This window comes from Schistocerca nitens, chromosome 3 (genome assembly GCF_023898315.1).
Source record: "Schistocerca nitens isolate TAMUIC-IGC-003100 chromosome 3, iqSchNite1.1, whole genome shotgun sequence".
Lineage (NCBI taxonomy): Eukaryota > Metazoa > Arthropoda > Insecta > Orthoptera > Acrididae > Schistocerca > Schistocerca nitens.
This window is the reverse complement of record NC_064616.1, coordinates 640912224-640922385: the sequence shown is the minus strand read 5'-3', so window position 1 is coordinate 640922385 and position 10162 is coordinate 640912224. Positions and strand designations below refer to the sequence as shown.

The 10162-nt window shown below is 44.9% G+C and overlaps 1 pseudogene; it reads right to left on the bottom strand.

The window, feature by feature from the left end:
• Positions 1–4791: 4791 nt before the first annotated feature.
• LOC126250355 (5S ribosomal RNA) lies at positions 4792–4909 on the bottom strand (annotated as a pseudogene).
• Positions 4910–10162: the final 5253 nt, after the last annotated feature.

The following is a 10162-nucleotide window of genomic DNA, read 5'->3' as shown; positions in this document are numbered from 1 at the left end:
TATAACTGATGCACGAATAGTTCGCCTGCTAAACATTACCTATTGCACGTACCCCATGTTTTTGTTTTAAGTTTTACAGTTAATTTCGTAGCTAAAAAATTCACAATCACAAATTTTCAGAACTATCTGTATGGAGTTAGGAATCCATAGGGGGCTAGAAGAAATTGTTTTATACTTTTTGGTTCGATTTACAAACGTGCAATATTAAAAATTTATTTTTACTTAAGTAATTATTTTCTCCTTCTTAGTCTTGTGTGTGTGAAATTTCTGCGTTGTTGCAAACTATTGTGATCGGAATCTGACAAGAATCGGCAATAACTTAAAGAGCCAGCAGAGACTGACTGACCAGCCACTACTCTACCTCGGTGATGCCTACATCGTGGATACGCCTAACTGTGGAGTGCAGCTGGTCCAGTTTAGTGTGTAATTGTTAAGAGCGTCATTCGATGAGTTCGGCTGGAGACTGGACATTCGTTTCTTCATGCAATATGGTAATACGTGTGTATCGTGGTGTGCGAGGTATCTACCTCAAGACGCTGTTCTAGACGACTTGCAGATTGTGCGTTGGGTCTTGGTGGTGAGGTCTCACAACGTGTTGCTGTAGAGGACTTTTTGTGAGGACAATAGCTACGTAGATCCCGAACTTTGTCTAGATGGTCATTTCCTTGCCAAGCAAGAACGGCATCAGCTCCCTGGTCATGCCATAAGACTTTCGCCAGCGATCCTGTACATGTCGACGAAAGAACAACTGTGCTTCGAAAGTCACCCCAAAATACTTGACTACTGGGTCCAAAGTATGGCATCGAGTGGTGCCTGCAGCCTCCGAATATTTGTGTAGTGGCGCCGTCCGCTCGTGAAGAACGCAGCGTCGTCGGCAAACTGAGCTAAGTACACGTGAGCTACAGTTGGAGTGCCATTAACGTAGATAGTGAACAACGAGGGTGAGAGTAAGGAACCCTGCGGTATTCCTGCCGTGGCTGTTTTTACATCCGACCGTACCACACCCTCCTTCACCCTTATTCGTCTGTTATCCAAAAAGCTCGCTATCAGCTCGGCATAACAATCGTAGATCGTGGTATCTTCTCGAATTTTGCGCACAAGATTTGCCTTTCAGACCTTGTCATACGCGGTTTCAATATCCAGAACTGCTTATGCCCGATTGTTTCGTCGTGCGCAAGAGATTCATGAAGTCGAGTTTTGATAATTTTTTCTAAGGTCTTTCCCGGGCTGCTGAGAAGAATTACCGAACGGTGGTTGTCTGGTCGTGTCAGGTCCTTCCTTGGTTTGGGTATGGGCACCACTTTCGCTTGTTTCTATTTGCCTGGAAAATAACGGAGTCGGAAACGCGTTGTAAATCCGTGTCAATAGAACAGTGGATTTAGGAGGCAGCCGTTTCAGTTGTACGTTGCCAATGTTTCGGGTCCCGATGCCTCGTTGTTACATAACTTCTAGACGTGGGTTCGGACTTCGCTACGCGTGTGAGCCGTGGCTCCTGGCGGACCTCCCCCGGAGCTCTTGCAATACTCCACCACTCTGTCGATGGCTTCCCTGGTACGAAGGCAGAGTTACAGTGCGGCCAGCTTTATGTGATCACGAACACAAATTGGCTGGCAAGGTAGGCGTGGCCCTGCTAGCGCTCGCAGATGTAGTAGTGCCATCTAGCGGCCCTCACTGAGTTCTACGCGTACCGCCTGGAACGCATTCTGATACTATACACACAACACGTCAATCCTGCAGGGCAGCTGAGATGTCAGACATTACCAACCCTTTTTAGCCTCCGCCCTATGGGTGCTTGGTGGATGAAGAGAAGAAAGCTAGTTAATACTGGACTGTCATACACTTCTGAGCTACGTTTAAAATTAAGTTCTGGGTCATAGGGGAAACTATTTTAAAATCAACTGCAAAATTTGTACAAAGCAGACAGACAAGAAAACGGCCTAATAACAACGTGTTAAAGACACATACGACTCGAATCTCACCCACCCGCAAGAAAGGGGGCCAATGTGAGCAGAGGAAGAATACTAGGCAGCTGAATCTACGCCTTGAGATTTTCCAGCCAAAAGTGACATATGTCGTTTAATCTGTACTTCCCTCTACATTCTGTAATACCTCCGTTGGTGGCCACCTTTGCCAACTCACAGTGCCAGCTCTCCAGGACGAGGGGAAAGTCGGACCCCATAGAGCGACCGCCCAAGATGTGTTCTGCAGACATGCAAGGGTAGCATGGTAGATGCACTCGCACCGCTGAAGAATGGATACCTTGCGAAGAGACTGACGGACAACAAGTGCGCAGATAACTGGGGACCCCTGATGACGCTAAGATAAAGTATAGACACAAAAGCGTGAGGAATGCACACTTGGAAGCGTGTGAAAGTCTTGGCTGGCAACAGCCGTATTAATCTGCAATAAAAAGCGATAACGTGTCGAGAATTCGTGCACTCCCACAGGCGTAGAGACAAAGCGCCAAGAATTCGCACAGGGAGGCATGCGACACTGTGGAACTACTGAAGGAGACAGCCTGCTTTAAAAAATGTTTGCTAGACATTAGGAAGGTTGCTCACAAATCACAAACGCCCGCCGATTCTTAGACGAAGAAAAACATGAGACTGTTCAGGACTCACGCAGAGATAGACGTTACAAAGAAGTGTTACGTGGCTCTTTCACAGCAACCTACGAATGCATAAAAATGTCGGAACAATGTGCGAACAGCGCTGGGACCAGTCTTGACAGTAAAAACGTAAGAAAGACGTCAATTTACGAGTCACACACGGGCCCACACAAAATGGAAAATTTCCACTTAGAGGCGTAGTAATGAAACGGCTATCAGTCACTGCGCGGGATTACAAGTTTAGTCCGCCAGTGAGAACGCCGAGAGGAGGAAAAACCTGAGGAGTCGGTGAGCTGAAGAGATTAATTGAGAGGTGAGGAGGCAGTCTGTGAGACAGCGCGGAAACAAGAGGACGTGGAGGCTCTTCCATCCATCGCCTAACATTCGACTTCCGACACCGCGATATCGTTACTTCAGCCACGAAACCCACGGCGACCTGTCAACGTGGAGACTGGACCGGGTCCTCGCTCCACAGCCGGGGAATGCAGCCGATTCGCGCCGCACACCTCCGTGGCAACGCCCTATACCTACCCAGCGCCTGCCACCGTCATCAAGACACGACAAAATGACTTCGAATAATACTGAGATGATTCATTCCCCCTCCTCTCTCGTAATAACGAGTCGTGTCCACGCCCGTTCAAATCGGCAATGAGATTTCAATTTATTTTCTGTGTGTACAAGAACGCAAATATTTTACGTTTCCATAGTCTAATTAATTCGCAGCATTCGACCATCAATCTCTTTTACTCTCATAACTCTTTGCTGCCTGAATTCACTAAGTTACTGATGCCAATTATTGGAGCCCAACACTGGGCAATATAATTAGCAGTCTGTAGGTCATTTTATGCAAGAGATCAAAGAACTCTCAATTCAGTACAGTTTAAAACGAAATTGGTTTTGTAGCTGAGACTTATAAAGAGCATTCTGAATGTAAGTTCAGAACTTTTTCTTATTAAATCCAGCTAATCACTTTCCTGAACACCATCTCTTCTTCTTTACATTATTCAGTATTTCATTCTTCTTGCTGTACGGAGTCAAATTATTACGAGTATTATCATTCACCGTAGCCTCTGACCGCAAATCACGCACCTTTTACACGACCTGGAATGAATCAATCTCGTGTTGGTAGGCCTCCACGGGCTTCTGGTGCGACACAGTCTGCGCTCTTTCCGCAGCTATGAAAGGGTGCGCAGTGGCAGATTCACACAGTGAACACAACGATCGATGTCGTCCACAAGATGTTTATTTGTGTCTCGATATGGGGAGAATTTGAAGTCCTGATCCCTTGCAAGCTTTTGAGGACATTAATAGCTGTGTGACAAGGTGTGTTCTTTATTTGCTGAAATATCATGTAGTGTCGGCAGACTTGCCAACACTACGCACACTAATTGAAAGAGGCGGCCAAGATGCACGCGCTAACTCACGAAGGATGGAGTGAGGTCTGAAAGAGGATGCGTAATGAATGCTATAAAGAAAAGTACGTAGCTTCTGGACTACTTAACTTTAATCCATCCTTTGTATACATCGTTCTTGATGAGACATCTGGAGATTGTGGCGATACAAGTGAGACTCTTTAGATACAAGCTATCTAAGGCTAATGGCGCCTTGCTAGGTCGTAGCCATGGACTTAGCTGAAGGCTATTCTATCTCTCGGCAAATGAGAGAAAGGCTTCGTCAGTGTAGTCGCTAGCAACGTCGTCGTACAACTGGGGCGAGTGCTAGTCCGTCTCTCGAGACCTGCCGTGTGGTGGCGCTCGGTCTGCGATCACTGCCAGTGGCGACACGCGGGTCCGACATGTACTAATGGGCCGCGGCCGATTTAAAGCTACCACCTAGCAAGTGTGGTGTCTGGCGGTGACACCACATATCATACCCTTCCCAGGAAAGCAAACATTATCAACAGGTGAATGTGATATACGCGGATGAGGTCATAAACAAAATAGTCAAGACTAGTTCTCCATATGGCTACTACCACTGCATGACATTCCTCCATGAAGGCCCAAAGGTACCGACCGGCCGGCGTGTCATCCTCAGCCCACAGGCGTCACTGGATTGCGGATATGGAGCGGCATGTGGTCAGCACACCGCTCTCCCGGCCGCATGTCAGTTTCTGAGACCGGAACCGCTACTTCTCAATCAAGTAGCTCCTCAGTTTGCCTCATAGGGGCCGAGTGCACCCCGCTTGCCAACAGCGCTCGGCACACCGGATGGTCACCCATCCAAGTGCTAACCCAGCCCGACAGCGCTTAACGTCGGTGATCTGACGGGAACCGGAGTTACCACTGCGGCAAGGCCGTTAGCTACTGCATGACATTCTTCCAGCAGAAGTTGCAGAATGTTTCTTCCCCAATGTTTTCAGTGGAATCCACTGGCGACCTATTAAGCAGAATCTGAGTCATAAGACTCCATCCCTTCCTAATCGTCAACTGACTGATTTCAATACTATCGAGCAAATTCACGATCTGTCTGTCAATTGATACTCTGCTGTTAGCATGGGTTGAGAGAATTCATCCTGCTGGAGGCAGGAATTTCAAACATTTGCTGTAAATAGTGTGATGTGAGAAAAAAAGTGTGTTTAAAACTTAATTCCTGTTTTCTCTTTCACCACTGTCTTAGATCACTCCTACTTGTATACTGTTCGAGTAGTAGTTCACCTATGCTCTCTGTACATTTTCAAAAATTAAAATATGTGACCTTTTGATTTCATTATAATAATTATATTACAGTATTACATGCCGACCATCTTACTGCATTGCTCTTACTGTAGGGCAGTTAATTATCTTAACAAATTAGTTTCATTACGGTACTTCTACCGTAGTTTAATAGCCAAACTTTAGCCAGAAAACATCACAGAAAATTCGTGTAGGAATTTAAAGTTCACCTAGGTTTGACTGTTCAGCTGGAACTATTAACTTCAGCCAGTGTGACTAGTAACTGCACCCTTTAGTGTAACACGCGGGATAAAGTAATTTTAAATGGTTGTTTGGAAAATTTTGCTCGATTCGATGGTCGCTTTTCTCCACATTGTACAGGGTTATTCTAAATGATGGACCCATTTTTAAATTCGTATGTATTCATGTACAAATCCAAAATGAACAAGCTTTACACCAATGAAAAGAGGAAGTTTCAAAGTTGTTGGCGGGCGGTGATGGGTTCAGAAGCGGCAGGTGAGATAGCGCGGCAGTAGGGCCGTTACCCCGTTCCACTGTCAGTTGTGAGTGAGATGGCGAATGTGGAGCACAAGGTTTTTTGCGTTCTTGAGTTCTCGAAAAGTGAGTCGCAAATTGCAGTGCAGCGGGTATTTCCTACCAAATTCGGTATTCAACCACGAACTCGCAGAACAATTAGCCGTTGGTTTCAGCAATTTAAACAGACTGGGAGTGTGTGCAAAGAAAAACGCACAGGCCGACCGCGTGTGTCAGAGGATGATTTCCGACGGATTCAAGAAAGTTTTGTGCTAGATCCCAGTATGTCTACCAATATAGCCGGTCGAGAACTTGGATACCCCAACCAACTGTATGGAAAGTTCTGAGACGGCATTTGCTGTACAAGACGTACGGATTAAAACTTGTGCAGGCTCTCAACGCCAATGACAAAGAGAAGCGTCTCGCATTTTGTGGTTATGCGCTACCAAAGATGGAGGATGACGCATTTCTACAGCGTGTAATTTTTAGCGATGAAGCGACGTTCCACCATAGTGGAAAAGTCAACAGGCACATTGTTCGCATACGGGTTTTGGAAAATCCACATTCACCATTGCAACACGAAAGAGACTCGCCGAATATCAACGTGTTACGTGCCGTGTCTCGTATATAGGTCTATGGACCATTTTTCTTCGCGGAAACAACTGTAACATGAATCACGTACCTGGACATGTTGGAACAATGGCTGTTCCCTCAAGTTATGGAAGATTCCCAAGACTTCATTTTCCAACAGGATGGAGCTCAGCCCCATTGACACTGTGATGTACGAGGCTTTTTGAATGACTCCCTTCCTCAGCGCTGGGTAAGTCGCAGGGGCCTTGAGGACCTGGTTCTGCATTTCTGGCCACCGAGATCTTCTGATCTCACACCCTGCGACTATTTCTTATGGGGTGATGTGAAGGAAGCTGTTTAGGTCCCGCCTCTACCAACCACTCTGAACAATCTGGGGAACCAGATCACTGCTGCCGTGCTCTCAGAAACAGCAGATACGCTTTCGCGTGTGTGGGGCGTGTTTGGCTACCGTGTCGATTTTTACCGTTCAGCCAACGGTAGCCAAACTGAACATTTATAACAGTTATCACATTTCCAATTATTAAAAACTAATCAACTACAAATTATTACAAATTATTAAATTGGCATCAAACATTATGAAAAAAAGTTTGAAACTTCCTCTTTTCATTGGTATAAAGCGTGTTCATTTTGGATTTGTACTTGAATAAATACGAAGTTTTGAAAATGGATCCATCATTTAGAGTAACTTTTTAAGCAAGTGAATTCCAAAGCTGAAAGAAGCGGTAAGCGATAGAAAAAAATCATAGGCTCGAGTGAAGTTTGAGCCTCATACCTTTGGAATTATAGTCTGAAACCTATACACTCAGGAGATGATATAAACCGGACTATTCACAAGCTCCCCCACTCGGGGGAATACCGTAATATACTGCCCTCCAAACTTTAGGACGAAGCAGATCAAGTAACGTAAGATGCTAATTACTCAGTGGAAATGAAGGAAAGTGCGAGAGCATGTTTCCAGAGGTCTCCCACTCGTGCGCAGAACGTTGGGCGTCAAATGGCGCGGGGTCAGCGTCAAAAAGCGCTGGCCCGGCAACACGAGACAGTTAAAGAAACGGGAAAAAGACAGTGTGTGTATCAATCAGCGAGCAGTTACGGTGCGCGGTGGTGGTGTTCTTCATTACAGCATGGCCCGGAGACAACATATGGATGACTTCAGACGGGGAAGAATCATCCGGAAACTGTAAGAAGGAAGAAGTGTGAAGAGTGTTCAAATGGTTCAAATGGCTCTGAGCGCTATGGGACTTAACTGCTGAGTTCATCAGTCCCCTAGAACTTAGAACTACTTAAACCTAACTAACCTAAGGACATCACACACATCCTTGCCCGAGGCAGGATTCGAACCTGCGACCGTAGGGCTCGCGCAGTTCCAGACTGTAGCGCATAGAACCGCTCGGCCACTCCGGGCGGCGTGAAGAGTGTAGCCCAGGAGTTTGATACTACACACAACACTGTTTCACATGCGTGGGGAGCGTTCTGAACCACAGGCATTGCTGCCCGAAGGAGATGGGGTGGTCACCCACGGCCAACTACACCAGCACATGACCGCTACGTTGTGCAGCAGGCAAGAAGGAAGCAACGTTAAACAGCGGGTGCAATTGCAATCACACTTAACAGGATGCAATCTCACGCTCCACAGCGGCACGGCGACTGAATGTGGATGGTCTCTTTCCCCGACAAACAGTACGTTGTGTTGCGCTCACACCCGCACATCGGTGGCACAGTCTGCGATGGTGCCAGAGCATAGGGACTGGCCAGCGAGGAATGGGGTCGCGTGCTCTCCTCGGATGAAAACAGATTCCGTCCATGTAGTTATTCAGGACGTACCCTCATGTGGCGAGAGGGGGGAACACGTAATACACCAAAGAACGTTGTCGAACATAAAATCTTGACTCCTTGGTTCCCCGTGATTTTTACATGTTTGTTAAAGACCGTCTTCTGTACACCATGCGCTGCACCTGAAATGTTTATCTGCCAGTACGTTCGTTTTGGAGTCTCTCCATATCCAGCATGAAAAATTGTCTAATTTGACACGATATTTTGTCTTATTTCGCAATTTTACACCTTCTGTATATTCTGCCCTCATATACCAATAGGCCAAAGTTGTGAGACCTGAGTTTCTCCTGGCGTATAGAACTTTCAAATAACTTCCGGGGATTCAGCCAGGTAACACTTTCAGCGACCGCTAAAAGTGTTACCTAGCTGAATTCCCGGAAGTTATTTGAAGGCCAAAGTTGGTACTTCACATATATGAATGCATGTCACAGATGTATACAAATATGATTTTAGAAATAACAGAAGACAGGTAATACAGACTCTTTGACCTGTCAGTTCCATATGTATACTGTATGACAGTTATGTTAGACGTGATCAAGAACTGTGACTGTCTAAGATTTGACAGTAGTAACGCGCACGACAACCTGTGTACTGTGAGATACATAATGTAAATAAATTTATTTGTCATGATGGAATTTAACTACATATACAGCTGTTTGTTCCTCTGTATCAGATGCTACTGACGATATGTTATACACTTGAGTATCGGTTTTGCTAATACATATTTCATGTGCAGCTCAAGGTGTCTACAAGATGTCCTCTAACAAACTGCCGAACATGATCGTTTTGGTGGTGCAGTTCTTATAGTGTGGCGAAAGTAAGGAAGATGCACAAGTGCTCATAGCTCTTAAGGTACGTATTTTAGAGCACATGTTTACTGTTAATTTTTTTCTGGTTTGGTCCATACTACAACTTCCGAAAACATGGAAAGCAAAGAGCTTACAGTTGAAGAGATTTTTCACACTATCAAAGATCAAGAATTGCTTATAGCTTTTAAGGTATGCGTTTTAGAGCCCACGTTTAATTGTCTTTTTTGTTTCGAATGATCATCCCTGTCATATCCCTGAATATTGACTATCACTTCTGAAACACCCTGTATATAAAAGGAACAAGACTTAAATTAGTGTTAATGTCTAGAAGAGCAGCATCACGTTAAACAAATAAACGTGTAACTACATAGCAGATAACTGCATGTACGGTTGTATATTTCAAACAATACCTCAAAATATAAACTTTTACAAATAAACAGCACTTTAATAGAAATTGTAATCTGTGTGGACATCTTCAGGTGTGACTTATTCAGAAAGCATGTAGTAACATAGCGCCTAAACTTAGATCGTGTCAACAAAACATGTAATTACAAGAAGAAATGCTCCCCTCGAACAAAACTGTAATAGGAAAATACGTACAACACTAAAAATTAGTAGTCCTGCATAGCATAGTGGTTTCTAAAAGTTTGTACTAGATATAACGCCATTTTTACACTCTAAGCATTCACAATTCCCTCTTCATTTCGCTTGGTACTCTGCGTTTCATGCAAACTTTGCACTTTTGTTTTTTAAGCGTCGGTTCTATATGTTTTGGAAATGGGCCGAATATTAAACTTGGAGTTGAATAGGTGTTTCACCAAGTGATGATTTTCAACGTTTTAAGTAGTCCGGCAAATGGACCTTTTTAACGTTACCTCCGCTGTATTTATTCAGTGGTCAGCATATGTTTCCTTTCTTTGACCGTGTACTGTTCTTTATAAAATGCACGTACTGAATAGAGCCAGACCCGACACACACAAAAATGGCCCGACTTTTGTTCCGACGAGTGTGATTAATGGTTCAAAATGGTTCAAATGGCTCTGAGCTCCATGGGACTTAACTCTTGAGGTCATCAGTCCCCTAGAACTTAGAACTACTTAAACCTAACTAACCTCAGGACATCACACACACCCATG